General features: G+C 46.5%; 1 long non-coding RNA gene across 1 annotated transcript; it reads right to left on the minus strand.

Annotated features, from left to right (window-relative positions):
- Window positions 1-1,960: 1,960 nt before the first annotated feature.
- On the minus strand, window positions 1,961-14,246 carry LOC144114235 (uncharacterized). Its single transcript, XR_013310988.1, has 2 exons — window positions 13,901-14,246; window positions 1,961-2,181 (listed from the first exon to the last, which is right to left on the minus strand). It is a non-coding gene; the product is annotated as an uncharacterized LOC144114235 (long non-coding RNA).
- Window positions 14,247-16,706: the final 2,460 nt, after the last annotated feature.

Consider the following 16,706-nt stretch of genomic DNA (forward strand, 5'->3'; position numbering starts at 1 on the left):
CGCTTAATCGCTGCACCACGAACTGTGCCAGGAGTGATATTATGAAACATAAACCAGCCAGAAGACGAGTACTGAGAATAGACAAGGCACACACGTCCGCTAGACTAACAACTGCACTTTATTGAAAAGAGCACGTATCCCAGCAAAACTAGCAGAGCATGCGAAGCTCAACAACCAACGCACAAAACGCGCGCGCGCACGCACACACACACGCACGCACGCACGCACACGCACGCACACGGACACACGCATACGCACGCACACGCACACACGCATACGCACGCACACACAGGCACACGCACGCACACACACACACACACACGCGCGCGCGCACGCACACACACGCGCACACACGCACACACACGCACACACACGCACACACACGCACGCACGAGCACACGCGCGCGCACGCACACACGCACACACGCACGCACACGCGCGCGCACACAAAACAGCGAAGCTTGCGAGATAACCAAGGCGCTAGTGCCGGTGGGAAAGGAAACTTATTTCCTTCTGCATCAAAGCGATAGACTAGGTGCTAATACAATTATCTCCTTCCATATTTATGTGATAGGCTTAGAGAATCATGATTTGCAAGTGGGCTTAGCGCTAGACAAAAGTGGACAAGGGAGGGACAAAGGACGAGCGCTAACTTCCAACTGGCCCAAAAGTCTACTTTGTTCAGGCTTCGCGAACTTCACGCTCCACCTTACCCTTGCCTCTACCAAGAAAAGTGACATTTGAAAACAGCGGGTAGCAACCGCATTCCCGGCAATGGCGAGGCAAATTCGCTCCGCTGTAGCGAGTGTGAGAGAGGTGTGTGCTTTCACAGCCTTTAATTGATACACCGGCCCGTTTGGCCGATGTAAACTTTTTCACATGTCAGCGGAATCTTATTCATATCACGTGTCGCACGAATAACATAGCAGTTTTCATGTCGCCTCGGACACACAAGGAGCCTAGTTCTGTCACGCGCAACACGTGAACAAAGGCTTGAAAGTTTGCAAGTAGCAGAAAGAAAAACGTTCACGCCCTACCTCGCAGCAACTTTTTTGATGTTATGGGAAACCCCATTTATTGATTGAATAACTTTTGTTTCCGTCAGTACCGACGTTTCTCCCCGCCCCCGGCACGCAGGCCTGGGAGACGGGGAGTTGCGCGTCCGCTGTGGTCCGTGATACGGCGCTCATCGACTCAGCAGTTGGCGCTCACACGTTCGTGTTGAAGAATTCATGTTGAAGAAGAGTGTACCTCGAAAGACCCTTTTCCCAGAAACATGAATCAGGCCAGTCATATACTGCAGCTAAAACAACACAGGTCAAATATTTTGTTTTGTTCAGAGTCGCCGTTTGCCTTCATTCCGTCCTGTCCGTACCTTTTTCACAAGTTAAAGTTATCATATGCTGCATCAGAATCTCCCTCTGTGAGCGTTGGCTATTTGTCATTGCTGCAAATAATTTTGCGAATTCTGTCAGTAATCTGCCATCGAAGCACCCGCTTTCTTTTTTCTTTATTTTTAGGAAGTGTCGTTTTCAAGCACCACTTCAGCCCCCCCCTCCTCCCCCTTTCTTTTCCGGAACTTCAAACTAACTGATCGCCCTGTAATAAACGAAGACATTTCATTCGCTGTGCGCGAAGGAAACATTGGATGAAACCCTATTGGTTCTTTCGTCACGGTTTCACGTGAGGTCGTGCATTTTTGCCGCTTCTTCCAGCGGCTACACAGGGTATGAATATTCTCTGGACGAAGCTGCTGAAGGACTCCGTCCTCAATGCAAGCAGCAGCATTGCTGACGCCACAATCCATAACATTCAGAGTTAACATGTATGTTTACGCAGTCGTGTTCATCACAGCGTGTATGACTCGTTTAAATTGTCGCTTTCTCTCATGACCACTAGCGATGTGAAGGCGAGCTATTTGGAACTAAAGTACATCGAGAACCAGAACCTCACGCATAAATCTGTCGTTCAGTGTTTATTAGTTTTTCAACAGTCGTATAGACGAGTGCTACTCGGTCTCAGCGTAGCCGAAGCAAAACTTTCCGCCGCAGGCCCGTCTGCAGCATAGCTGGCCGTGGTCTTCGCAACGAAGATCCTGGCACGTCACATTGCTGGGTGGCCCTGTGCAGCCGCCTTCGGGGATTTGGAACAGCGGGCACAGTTGACGAGGCACTTCAGGTTCTGTTGACCAGAAAGAGGGTATACGGAAAAATCAGGCGACGTGTAGTGAGTAGGAAGTGCCGTCGCTGTAGCGTCGCAAAGCGCGAGCAACGAAACTCTGCCAAAGGCTTAAAATCAAATCAACATTGTTCAGCACGCTGTCGTAATGATCACACACGGCCAGCATAACGTAACATCTTTAAACAATGATGCGAGCCGGCGCCTGGTACTGCCGAGGACGCTTACTTAGGCGTGTAGTACAAATGCATTGCGCTGTGTACCTGCTTACGCCGTTGTACTGGACAACAAATCTTAAGAGGCAGGTGCACTCCATGCACACGAAACAAAAAAGAAAGCGCACAGAGAGCATATCAAATTTAATACCTCGATTCCTGTAGGAATATTTTTGTTTGTTTATTCTGTCAGCACATTTCTCAGAACATTTTTTTTTTTTTGCGAGTGTGCCACTGGGCATTATTTTATTTATTGAATACAGCGGACATGCTGTATGTCCAAGCAGGAGAGGGAAATACATACAGGGTAAAAGCAAAGCAAGTACGATGGTACCGAACAATATAGATCCCACAAAATAAACAATGCAAAAACACAATTGAAAATGCGGTTACAGTGTAGCTACTAAGCCGGCAGTGAAGATATCAAGAATGATTGGAAAGCAACGGAGAGTTCTGCGGTAGAGCACTCCATTCAGAAACTGTTAATGAAAAAAAAGAAAACTTGTATGTTTTTGTGCGTGCAAAAATAGGTTTCGGGATGCTTGTGGCGCGAGGCTCGACTAGAATCCCTAGCGATGTGATTTTCGAGTTGAATACCAAGTCGAGAAAAGTATAATGAATGAAGGAAGTTGAGACGGGCTTGCTTTCTTCTATCTGCAAGTGGTCTTAAGTCTGCAAGTTTCAGCATGGCGGAAGGAGAGTCTAGGCGCCTGTAACGGTTGAAAATAAAGCGAGCCGCAAGACGTTGCATTTTTTTCTAGTTTTTGGGTGTCACCTGTAGCGTAGTGGTCCCATACAATGCAGGTGTATTCGAGAATTGTCCTTACAATGGATTTATATGCCTTCAGTCTTAGGGCACTAGGGCAACCGCCCATCCGAAACGTCAGAAGTCCTACCTTTTGCGGGCGGAGGAACATATATTATCGATGTGTTTCGTCCATTTGAGCCGTGACGTTATTGTGACAGCTAGTTACTTATATTCCTTTGAATCTCTGATGACATTGCTATTTATGTTGTATGTAAAATTAAGTTGAGTAGTCTTTTCACTGATGCAGAGAGAAACTGTTTTGTCAAAGTTGATAACCATTTCCCATTCGTTACACCATTTTGCTAATAATTGTAGATTGGCATTCAAAGTAAGCTGGTCAGACATAGATTTGATAGTATTAAATATAATACAATCATCCGCAAACAGTTTTACGGACACAGAGGACTCGAGAGCTTCTGTCAGGTCGTTTATATAGATATTGAAGAGTACTGGAACCAAACCGATAAGCATAGGTCTCTAAGCATAGGTTGAGAGACGAGGGTGGTTATAATGACCATATCCCACCCTATAGGACTCTCCAGGGAGCAGCAGTTGTGTGTACTTTAAACCGACAAATGTGTCGTGCCCTGTGAGGTTCAGTAGCCAGTTTAAACAAGTTCAACTTTCAAAATCAGTGTGTTTACAAAGATGAAGTAAGCTGGTTTGGTAACATCAAAAGAGGAAAAGGCCTTCTTAAACACATTCATAAAGAACAAAATGTGAAAGCATTTAGGTTGCCTTCTTGGTTGTCTACAATAACCGTCTTAGATTGTCCTTGCGATTTTCCAGCCGCCACGGTGGCTGAGTGGATACGGCGCTCGACTTCTGGCCCGAAAGACGCGGGTTCGATCCCGGCCGCGGCGGTCGAATTTCGATGGAGGGGAAATTCCAGAGGACCGTGTGCTGTGCGATGTCAGTGCACGTTAAAGAACCCCAGGTGGTCGAAATTATCCGGAGCCCTTTACTACGGCATCCCTCATAGCCTGAGTCACTTCGGGACGTTAAAACCCTATACACCAAACCAATCTTGCGGTTCTCCCGCCGTAACTTCGGTTGGAACTGGTTGCATGGCTTTTATATGGTACGCATGAGTCCCCTTCTAAACTGTTCCAGTACCTTCAGGTAGATTGCTCGCAATCCAGTGGTCAAGTTACCATCTACCACGGTGCGCAGGTTGTGATGACGGGACAGTCACGTTACCTGTCTCTCCCAATCAGGGCTAGGTTACCATGGGGGAGGGTGTGATGACGTCACAAGGTCATGTGAACTCTCTAGACCACTGAAGGAATTTCGAGACAGAGAAGACGGAATTTTTTGTGATATGATATCCTAAATGTCATCGCATTAAAGGAACATTTCAAGGAGTCGGTGTGGAATGAGTACTCTTTTAGCGTTTCTAAATTTTCATGTCATGTAGGTCTTGTCTGTGAAGCCGCAATGCATGTAGTTTTATCAGCGTTAAGTTGATTGTGTAGTGGTTGATACAGTAGTTTTAGTCGCTCAAGTTTAGCCCTGTTTTCAAGAAAAAAGAATGCCGGTTTCATGGAGTAGTTAGTAAGTCTGTACTTTCGCCCAGACGAAGACAAGTCCTCTTGTCGAAACGTTGGCTAAGTACCCAGAGGCTCCCCCTCCCTTGTTCACTTTGTGTACACCTGTACCTGTTAAACACAAAACTGACTGCCTTTCCTTGGATAGCTTCTAATTTGCCTATGAGGTACTTGGTGTACTGAAACCAAGCAATATTCCCATATTCTAGTACGGACAGTACGAAAGCACTGTATGCTGACGGGGTTTGTCGGAGATGTCTTCTGAAGAACATCAGTTCTTTTAAGGCGGCTGATGTAATGTAGTTGACATGATGTAATGTAGTTGGCCCATCTGAGGCCACGTGTTGTTATTATGCCGAGCTATCGGTATATAACTGTTAATTCTTGTGAGGTCAATATTATTAAAAATATAGGAACAAGAACGATGTTTTTTTTCTGGCTACTGAGAGAACAGCAGACTTTTTAATGTGAAGGGCTATTTGGCAGTCTACGCATCGCCTAGATACGGCTTCTGCAGCGCGGTTGAGGGCCATGTGGCCATCTGGTGCATTAATTTTGCGGTAAATTTTATATAATCTAAAAAAGTTTAATATTAACATGGACAAGAGGGCAGATCACTGAAGAAAATTAAAAATAAAACGAGCTAAGACGCAGCCGTGAGGTGCTCCTGATGTTACAGGTGCGATTGCGGAATACTCATGGTTAACCTCAACTTACTGGGAGCAATCTGACAAGTAGTCCTTAATCCATTTAACAACGGGGCCGCTGCTAAATGTACATTCTAATTTTGTTTGTTTCCTGTGTGATATGAGGTCGAAAGCCTTTGCGAAATAAAAAAAAATCATATCTACTTGTTTTTGGTTCTCGGTGCTCAAGTATGGATCATGTATTAGTTCCGAGAGCTGAGTAACAGTTAGCAGTACCCTTCGAAAAACGTGCTGGAAGGGATCCGTTGCACTCTTGTTCGAAGAATGCTTATATGCTTGAACATGATGTGTTCAAGAAGTTTTCATATACTGCGCAAATTAAGGAGACAGATCTGAAGTTACAAGGTTCATTTTTGCTTGCATATTTGTGGACAGGAAGCACTTTGGCGATTTTCCAATCTTTCGGTAGAGAGCACGTGGATAATGATTTATTAAATAGTGTGCACAATAACTTAGCAATACATTCCGCATATGTTTTGAGAAAAATTTTGGGGACACTTAAGCTCTGCCTTTAAGGGCTATAGCGTTAACGGGTTCCGTCAGCGGCTTCTCTTTTTCGTGTAGACAGAGACACTGTGTCCATATTATGTGAAAGGCCACACGACATACAAATAAAGCCCTGCTGTAACCAAAACCGTATGAACGTGCCTGCTTGGTCTAGGTCCTGGTCAGTGGATTGATGACGTAAATAAAATTAAACAGAAGTAGGAAATTATGAAAGAAGAGCGTTATCGTGGTGCGCTGGTGCGAGAGCTGAAGAGGCGGTTTTCGATCGGTGAAGCACGAACAAAACGAGCATTGTGCATGTAAAAATCCCGGGCTAAGCGCAATCGCATTGATCAGATTGAATGGTGAGAGGTCTTAGCAGATGACTAAATGCACATAAAGCAAACTTTTGTTGAATACTGTCAGGATATTTTCGCAATACACGACGTCGACATAGGCACATTCAAGGATAAGTTTCTAGGAGCAATGCCAAGAACAGATGACGAACAGAAACAGAGATTAGATGGATCAATTACTGAATCAGAAGTGCAAAGAGCGATAGACAATTTAAACCCAAGGAAGCCGCCTAGACCAGGCGGTTTAAGTGCGGATTTCTGGCCTTTAAGGAAGACATTTCCCCTATGCTTACGGCACTCTTTAATGATGCATATGAAGTAAGAGCACTGCCTTCTTCTTTTGGCTTATCCCACACTGTCCTAATTTCTAAAACGGAAGACACTGAAGAACTGAAACAGGTTACATCCTACAGTTACATGCGCTAGTCGTTTAATTAATGAATACAACCTACAGGTTAGTTTCACATACGAAAGTGGACTACAGAATATTTATGAGGGTGCTAGCAAGGCGGTTACAAAGGGTAATGAATATCATAGTAGGTGCTCATCAGACGTGCGCCATCAAAGGTCATTCTACTGTGTCTAATATTCATGAAGCAAGATGCATTCCTGAATTTTGTCATGCTACAGGCAGTCGTGTTGCTATCCTTTAGTTAGACCACTAAAGAAGTTTTGCTGGCGTTGCACATGAACTTTTGTTTTATTTTTGGATCAAGTGAATGTCGTTTCAGTCATCAGGGAGGGGATGGCCATGGCGTACCGCAGCTGCACAACCAGGCTGATAGTAAATATGAGTCTGGGGGCCCCGATAAGCGTGAAGCGTTCGGTGCGCCAGAGCTGCCCCCCCTCAGCCCTATTTTATTTTGTATATACATTGAATTCCTGTTTAGGTTTAGGTATATGGGGGTTTAACGCCCCAAAGCGGCTCAGGCTATGAGGGGTGCCGTAGTGAAGGGCTCTGGAAATTTCGACCTGCTGGGGTTGTTTACCGTTCGCTAACATCGCACAGCATACGGGCCTCTAGAATTTCGCCTCCATCGAAATTCTACCGCCGCGGCCGGGATCTAACCCGCATCTTTCGAGTCAGCAGCCGAGCGCCATAACCACTGAGCCACCGCGGCGGCTGTAGAAGCCCTGTGTTTTAGCATAATACAGAATGACAGTATTCAAGGATATAAGTTACAAGCGACAGAAATAAAGTTGCTGGCTTAGGCAGACGACGTAGACGTTTTTGCTGTTGATTGTGAGAGCACAATGATTGTGTTCGGCAATTTAGTGAACCGACAAAAAGTGAAGTAAACTGGGCAAAATGTATTGGCTTCTGGCATGGTGAATGGCCAACGACTCCAGTGAACTTTACAAATTTGTCCTGGGTAAGAACCTCAATGCAGTACCTAGAAGTCCCACTGGAGTGTTATCAAGACAGCGAACCATATTGGGAAGAGCAGTTAGAAGACACCCGTGCAAAAGCTGACAAGTGGAAAGGGACTCGGTTGTCTACTTTTGCCAGGGGTACAGTGTGCAACTTATTCTTCATGAGCAAGCTGTGGTATGTGATGCGGGTATTCCACTGTTCACGAATTAACATTCTTGCAGGTTAGTTGGTATATATTTGCCGAATTTCTAGCGTATAAAGACGACACAAAAAAACGAAGGGGACAGGACACAGCGCTTCAGGACAGGAGCGCTGAGTTTCTTGTGTTCTTCGCTTCTTGTGTCTTCATCTTATTGCACTAGAAATTCGGCACGAATTAACGTGCACAAAATGCAGCGGATTTTTGCAGTGTTTGTCTTGGACTTGAGCTGGGAACGATGCAGCAGAACAAATTAGTTCAGATGTGTAAAAGATGGAGGACTGTAGGGCTGGGCCATCCATTTTCGCGCCAAATCGTTAACAGGTTTTTATTTTTTCGTGACGCAAGTGACCCGTTCTTGTGCCCAATCTGTCCAATAAAGCTGGGCCATGCGTTACCAGAACGAGCTGTTGGTACAGCTAACACTCAAGGTCGAATCTTTGGCTACATTAGGGAAGTGGTTATGAGCGTTATATTTTTAGCTGCATGTTTTTCACAGCAGTACCTGTCTACTGTGAAAATAAAAACACTGTATGGTGATTTACGTGACTTGTTCTGCCTGAACCATTGTACCGGTTCATGTATCATGGAGGACAGGGCTGTTGTGTGTTGAAACGGGTGAAGAAAATGTAGGTACCACAGGTGAAAAGGGTTTCTTTTTTTAAATTACGCGCGGAAACACTGGCCGTCGTGAAAGTATGTATGGAGAAAAAGGGACTATTTCTCCCTTGGGGCTCAGAGTGTCCGATTTACAAGAAGCCACAGACAATCGATCATTTATTCAAGCACTGCTGGGAAGGCCTCTGCTTCTGGGTTGTTTTCATATGAGCGCCGACCTTGCAACGCGATCTCGCAGCCGTTGCAGCCTTGCAGCCGCCTCACATCAATCGTCCCAGCCAACCCGTGTAGCATACCAGAGGTCGCGAAACCTGAACGGCATACTAACTTCATCAAAAACAACGAATAATCCACCAACTGGCTGGCACCCTTGCCATAAACCGCGTTGCAAGGCGTGCGCTCATATGAAAACTGCCACAGTGGTGAATAGCACGTGTAGCGTCAGACTTTTATTGTAAATTTAAAGGTAATTTCACTTGTGACCGCAGCAACGTAATTTATATGCTCGAGTGCGGTGTGTGTAAGCTCCAATACATCGGACAGACTGGACTACCCTACAGGTTGAGATTCAATAACCATCGATCACATGCCAAAAGCCTACCTAATCTGCTCTCAAAGCATGTCGCGACTCAGGGCATTCATTTGATAACATTACAGCCACGATACTCGAATCTGGCTTTTAATCTCACCATGAAAGAGAGGTTCGAGAATCCTTTTGTAGCGATAGCTACATTACGGTAGCATTTCGAGCCTTCAGCGTGGCGGCGCCGCCACTCTGTGGCTGTGCCGCCACGCTGTCACGTGGTTTGTCACGTGGTGCGGAGCAGCTGCCGGCGGCGCGGCGCCGTGGCTGATCCCGTGGTTCGTCACGTGGTTGGTCACGTTACCAAGTTCCACTCGACCAGCTGTAGCTATCGCGTCACTCCAGGTTTAACCAGAGCTGAACCCCCGCCAATTTTTTAATCTACAAATTCAAAGCAGTAACTTCTGGTCCAAATGAAAACCCAGGAAAAATATATTTTCTTACAAAGTAGTGATACTTCAATTCGAGGGGCGCATGGTTGACTGTTATATTTTCAGATGCTCGTGCATTCACTTCAGAAAATTTTTTTTTCCAGCGGAAAAGCTACACATGACGAACGCAACACATGCTGATGAATGCATGCTGCTGTGCCAGATGTGAATGCGTTATCGGTGTTGTGTTGTTTAGTAGCTTTAAAAGAGATGCTTTTTGTTTTTATTTAACTCTAGAGGGTGCATGAGTTGAGAACCTCACGTGTCAACCTATATAATCATTGTCTTTCTTTCTGCATGACCTATTTTACCACGTGCATTGTATTTTGTTATTATTTTTATTCGTCATGTGCATTTTACACAGTGCAGGTATTTAGAAAACAAGCGTAGGTTTATTTTCGCATCCCCGGAGAAGGCCAGGCCCCGGTCGAAACGTCCGAAATAAATAACCGTTTTCGTTCGTTCGGCCCTCTTCTTAAATATATATATATACACATATATAACACACACACACATATATGCTCACCTAGGCAGGTGAGCAGCGTGCCACAAAGCAGGCTTCGCCACTATGAGTGCTAGCACACTAAAAAAAGGCCTGTGTGGCCTAGGGATAGCTTCTCTGACCCCCAATCCAGTGGTCAGTAGTTCGATTCCCGACAGTTTACCCACATTTTCTTTTCAGCGCATTTCATGTACTTTGTATGCTTACATGTCCGAATGACTTTTGAGTCATGTTGCCACCTTCATGATTACCAGCTTTCATACGTTTTAACCTCTTTTCATTCCACAGCTCCACGAGTGACGTCACGATCCTCTCGTCCAATTCAGCTTTTCCGCACACTCTGACGACGACGCCAACAGCGCCGGGTTCTCCGCTTAACGGGACCCTTGCCGCTACCGCTAGCGCCTTAATCTGTTAGATATATTGACAGGACGAGGCGCCTTTTTCTGGTCTAAGTTAAGTAAAAGACTCGATATACCTACTTCACTTCTGCTTATCTGGTCCAAAGGCGCCCATACAAAAGGCTTATGGGCGGGATGTCTCCATTGTAGCTCTAAAGACTCATTTGATGTAAATATTCATGGCATTAGCACCATTTAGGTATTGATCTTGAGAATTACGGTTTTTGTTTTTAAAGCGAATGTTTTACTGGCCGCGAACTTGCGATTTCGCCTTGGCGGTGCTCCGAGGAGGCACATGACGTCACAACGCGCGCCTCGCCGCGGAGCCGAACCGGTCCGGCCGGGCCAGCGGCGGCTGGCGCACTCGACGCGAAATAGAGACGTGCTCCAAGTCTCCGCCAGTGCGGTCAGAGTGTGCCGAAGCCGCCGAACGCGTCGGCGGTCAAGCGCTTTGGCCGACGTGACGTCGCCGTGCAGCGCGCGCGCGCGCGTTACGCCGGAGTATAAACGCGCCTTAACAGAGCCTGCGCTTAACCGGTAACCAATATATTCGTTGGCGGCATCTATGAGAGCCACTGAAACCCCCCGCGCACTCATTGAATAAAAAAAAAGCCTGTGCCGAGGCTCGCAATCGAACCAGGGCCTTTGGCGATTGAGGCGGAGGTGCTACTCCGCCACGACGGCTCAAGCTTTAACCATGAATAAAGGCGCATTTAGTAAATGCACCCTTCCAATTCAGAAGTCTCCGCGCTTTCGCTACGTATATCCTGGCCTAACAGAGCTAGGCGATCAGCAATTTTGTTTTATTAGGCTTGAGAAAGTTCCCAATTTTTTGCGAGAGATTTCTAGAAAATTAAGCTCCGTGTTGATGGAAGAATTGGTTTCAGCTGTCTTTATTTTTGATCTCAAATGATGATGATTATGGATTTTTATGGCGCAAGGGCAGCTATGGCCAAAGAGCGTTGTCACAAGGTATTTTTTCTTCTCCTCAAGGTGGGGTCAAAGACCCATTTCCCAAGCATTTCACCCTAAATAAGCCGAGCACCAGACCAGGGGAAAGCTTGTACCCATTGTATCACCGGTGGGTACCCGGCGGCACTGGGGATCGAACCCCGCACCTCCCGCATACGAGGCGGATGCTCAACCACTTGGCCACCGCTGCGGTTTCGATCTCAAATCATTAATGGCTATACGGCAAGGTGACTACTGTTTCCAGGTTTGCGTTTTATCTTCAACAATTTTCCTTAGTCGTTTGAGTTTGCGTTCGTCATAGCTCACATGGCATATTGTCTAAGGGGTATGTTTTCTAGTTGCTTTTGTTTTAGCCGGTACGTAATCATTGATGCAGGAAGATGTTGTGTTTTTCAACCTGCACCACAAGAACTTAATACATGTGGAGGGCAGACTAAAATTTCTTCAAATTCCGCGGATTCATGAATAAGGTGATCGAGTATGCCCGAATCGTTAGCATGACTATAAACGTAATGGGCAATTTTTGATCTTATTGAAGGTTCTGTGTTACAAATACTACATGGAAATAGTACATTGATCTAAACTGCGGTCTGATATGACATCAGTGAATGCGAGTTCTGCACCATCTACTAAAAAATGGTCACTAAAAAATATTATATCAAATATATTGGGCATTGAACCCTGTACATTTGCACATTCGATGACTACCTGACAAACACTAAACTGTAGCATAGCGTCTAGGACGACTTCAGAGCTATTGGAATGAAACTTCCGGGTTTTTCAGTTTATGTATGGCAGCTTAAAGACTCTTAGTAAGATTAGTATTGAACCTAGTACATGACGCTACATATAATTATACAAGGAGGGCATGGCGATATGTTCGGATGAAGTACTACGATGAACATAACCCACTGTGATAAAGCGTGAACCAACTTGCAGCTTGCAAAACATTGCCTCGGAATCCTGAACATCCGGCAGCATACAGAGAAGGGAATCTTCTGTTTTATTAGAACCCGTTGCGGTGGCTCAGTGGTTAGGACACTCGACTACTGATCCGGAGTTGCCGGGTTCGAACCCGACCGCGGCTGCTGCGTTTTTATGGAGGCAAAACGCAAAGGCGTCCGTGTGCTGTGCGATGTCAGTGCACTTTAAACATCCCCAGGTGGTCGAGATTACTCCGGAGCCCTCCACTACGGCACCTCTTTCACTCTTTCTTCTTTCACTCCCACCTTTATCCCTTCCCTTACGGCGCGGTTCAGGTGTCCAACGATATATGAGACAGATACTGCGCCATTTCCCTTTCCCCCAAAAAACAACTATTATGTTTTATTAGAATAGTCACTCCACCATCACGTGTTGGCCTGCCCTTGCGTATTATTACTTCTCCGGAGGTGTAACCTTAGTGTCCCCAATTTCGGCCGTTAACCACGTTTCTGTTACTTCCACAAAGCCTGGCTCAATTCCAAGAAGTGTCGTTTCGAGTGAGCCTGTTTTGCTCAGGATGCTGTGGGCATTTACTTCAGCAAAAGTTATCTGCGACGTTGTGGTTTCCGTAGTGGACGTAATGTCTGCGCGTCGCCTTAATTGCCTGTCTATATCATTTTTAGTGTGTGTTTGTGTCTGTCTGAAAGTGCTAGTCTCATGTTTCATGAAGACTTCACAATCTTTTGAGTCATCCCAGTGTATAATTGCCTATTTAGGCATAGCTTGTCATAGATTACCGACACTTTGTCTCCCGCTTCTTTCTTCGATATGCACATTTCTATAACTTTTTCTTGCTTCCCTTAGCGTGCCGAGAACTGTTCGGATTTCGAGTAATTAGAACTCCTTAACTTGCAACAGTTTTTTAACACTCCTACTTTGTCTCGGTAGTGCAGTAGCTTTAATATTATCGGCCTGGTTTTATCAGTTACTGGCCGTCCTAACTTATGCATCCTTTCAATGGAAATTGGTTCAATTTTAAGAATGACCCTCAAAATTTTTTCATCCATTAGGTCATGAATGACGATTCACGTTTTCAAAACCGACTAATTGCAAATATTGCTTACCGAAACGCGTCGTGTTTCGTTCTACGTGATTATGTATTTCAGCTTCCTTTATTACTGTTCGGTCCTTGCGTCCGCTACATTAACTGATTAATTAAGCACGAGTTTATCGCAGACTTACAGGGAATCAGCTTCACACTTCTCAGTCGCTGACCGGACATATGACATGCCTTCTGAGCCAGTTGCAGTCTCTTTTATAACTCTTGCAGCGCACCAAGACAGAAACTGACGGAAAACGAAGACGAACTCAGCGCTGTTACCCACCCTATCGCTTTGTTTCCCTTTCGAATCGGACCATGTCTTGGCGCACTGCAGGAATCATATAGATGCGAAAGCAGCTAGACCAGCAGAGTACTACACTCTCTCTGCCTGGTGGCACTCTCGCTGAACCGCATGCAGTCTCAAACGACCCCCCCCCCCCCCCCCCCTCCAACGTGCGCCGTCCAAATGTGTGAGAAAGAATAGCTTGCTACTCACGGGTCGAAGACGACAGCCCGGCCAAGGAAACGACCACAATCATGATGATCGCGCAGTAACCCTTCATGACTCTGTGAACGGGGGGAGTGTACGAACGTTAAGCTTCGCGAGCGAGGTATGAATTGTAGCGCACGCCACGCGGCTTTTTATTCCCTGTTCGTGCCAGAAAAAAAAGTAAAATATAAAATGTGCACGCGTGGCAAATGCGAACCCTAGACAGCGGGTGTGAGAAGAGCGTCCACGCGGACTGATTTCCGCTTGACACCTCGCGTCCGGAAACTCGCGACAGCGGGGCTGGCACTAGGGGCACACGTGCAAGTTCGCGCACCTCGCAGAGGCGCAGAAGTGTTTGCCACGTGCGGCGCAGCCCTGCCCACACTGCTTGCTCGTCGTCTTTTTATCTCGGCGAGACGTCCGGCTCGGATACAGAATCGCACCGCTCGCTGCATACGCAGAGCGCGTGTCTGGTGGGAGATTACGCTGCCGGTTCAAGCGAGTATACTGTAGACACACAACGAGCGTCCTTCACGGCTGTCTCGAAAATTCATAGTTGCAGTTCTCAAGAAAAAAAAAACGTCTGGAGTGGCGAGGGGAGATAACTTTTCAGTACATAAAAATACAGGGTTGGATAATGCGATGGAGGAGAATAGTGGTGTGTTAACAATTAAGCAAACCCAGAGATATTATAAGACCAGAAACATACTCTCTGTAGCGAGAAAAACAAAACGCACACTATAAAGGTGACAGGGAACGAGGAAAGGAGAACGAGACAGAAAGGCTAAAAGGAGACGGGCTGATGCAAAATAAGTGAAGGGCGTGAGTAGACTGTTGCGAGGCGGAGAAGGGCTCCACTGTCAGTGCCTCCAGAATTAAAGCGAAGAATTCCGCGCGTCTTAAATTCGGTGGCTTCCCGTTGGCCCATCTTTCTGTTCTGATCTGATTCCGGAGTGTCAAGCGCGCTCACCGCCCACTCAACTTCGCTGACAAAGTGCCTCCACTCTGGTTAGGGTGTTGCTCGCACACTCGATCGCATCAATCCACGCCTTACAGTGGGAGCCACATTCATGATTCAAGCACCTGAGGCCGCTCAATGCGACGTCCCAACTCGCGCAGAAGACGTTTCGAAGTTCTTCCCCTAAGTATCGATGCTGTATTGCAATCCACGAAAACATGTTCCGCTGTCTCCCGCTTTCCACGCAAGAGGCAGTTGGCGCCCCACGGGGGAAAGAAACCCTGATCCTCCTGCCGCGCCCGCACTGGGAAAACTCCCTTGTGGAAGGGGAAGATAAGTCGTTGGAGCCAGTGCGCACTGAGGGCATCCGAACGCGTTTCAGACGTAGGTAGGGCACACTCCCTCCATGGTAGTAACCCGGTAGAGTTAAGGTTGGCGAACCTTTGTCACGCAATCCCAGTACAGGTTCTTCGGTTTCCCTGCACTGACATATCCCCATGAAAACTGCTGTTGTAGGTAGTCATTCGACTGCATGTGCCATTGCTTAGTAGTAAGTGGGGCGAGGGTGCCATGGCGTAGCGTTCTCGTCGTGGCCAACGACTGTTCCAAGTGGGTGGACCCGCGGTCCTATACGGCTGCCAACAGGAATTCGCCACATTAGTCACGGATGTGTTAAGATTGCTTCACCGCAAGTGCTTCCTTTCTGTCTAAACAAACTAAATGTAGCACAAACATCGCAATTTCTTCATCTTGCACAGGCAAAAGAAAAAGAAAGAAACTACCCCAACAACTGAACATCAACCGAACGGAGCAACAACACCACCAACGGAACATCAAGTGCTTAGCCCGATGTGAGCGGCATCACTTGGTTACGAGGCAAAAGAGTGACTGTCGCCACCGAGGCAGGTCGTGTCGGCTCTCATTTCCCGCACCGAGATCGCTAGCTATCACTAGCTGTCTGCTCCTGTCAGTCGGCAGTTGGTTCTGTGTGATGATTCATGGTCGCCTGGTATTTTGTGAAGAAAAATAAACAGGACCAGTCGTCACTCGGTCATCGATAGTAGGCGCCGACCGAGAACACGGACTAAAGTTGTCTTCGTCGATTTTCGAGCCGAGCGCTCCTTGTAAGTTGATCTCCGCAGGTCCATAACATTCACTGCCTTCAAATAGATTTTTCCGCGCACTTAATGCATTCGCAAAGTACCTTGATTTTAGATGACACGCAAAAAAAAACAGGAACTAGCCATGGAATCAGCTGTTTTCTTGCAGGCCGCCATGTTCACGCTATACCACTGCCAGCGCGCACTCATGGCAAGAGAAGTTACCTTACACCCTACCCTACAGTTCATGGACACGAGGCCGAGCGCGTCTGTCCGGAGGCTCCAGACTGATAAGCATATGCCTGGTGAATGAACTTTTTGCTTCGGGCTTATATACCTCATTCGCGGGAGGCTCCTCCTGGAGGGAGTAGCGCTTGTCAGTTGAGCAAAGTTAGTTTATTTAATCACGACTGCAGTGGTAATGAAAAATATGAAAACAATTCAGCAGATTAAGCTACTAATATATTTTTACAACAACCTTATTAATTCTCTATTCTATTTTTGTAGAGGGCAGTATGCAGATCGCAGTCAAGGAAATCATTGTCTTCCAGTTGTGTCTTCGGAACCAACTGGAAACGCAAATTGGGATGTCCATTTGGGCATTCCAGTTGGACCTCCCAAATGGCCGGATGTCCAAACGGAATGGCAGAACCAATTGGTTGTCCAACCATAAGTGGGGAAGCCACTTGGGCTATCGAATTCGGTTCATGAGCCCAATTGTCACTCCTATTGAGTCCATTTGATTTCAATTAGA

The sequence above is a fragment of the Amblyomma americanum genome, chromosome 1 (genome assembly GCF_052857255.1).
Source record: "Amblyomma americanum isolate KBUSLIRL-KWMA chromosome 1, ASM5285725v1, whole genome shotgun sequence".
Lineage (NCBI taxonomy): Eukaryota > Metazoa > Arthropoda > Arachnida > Ixodida > Ixodidae > Amblyomma > Amblyomma americanum.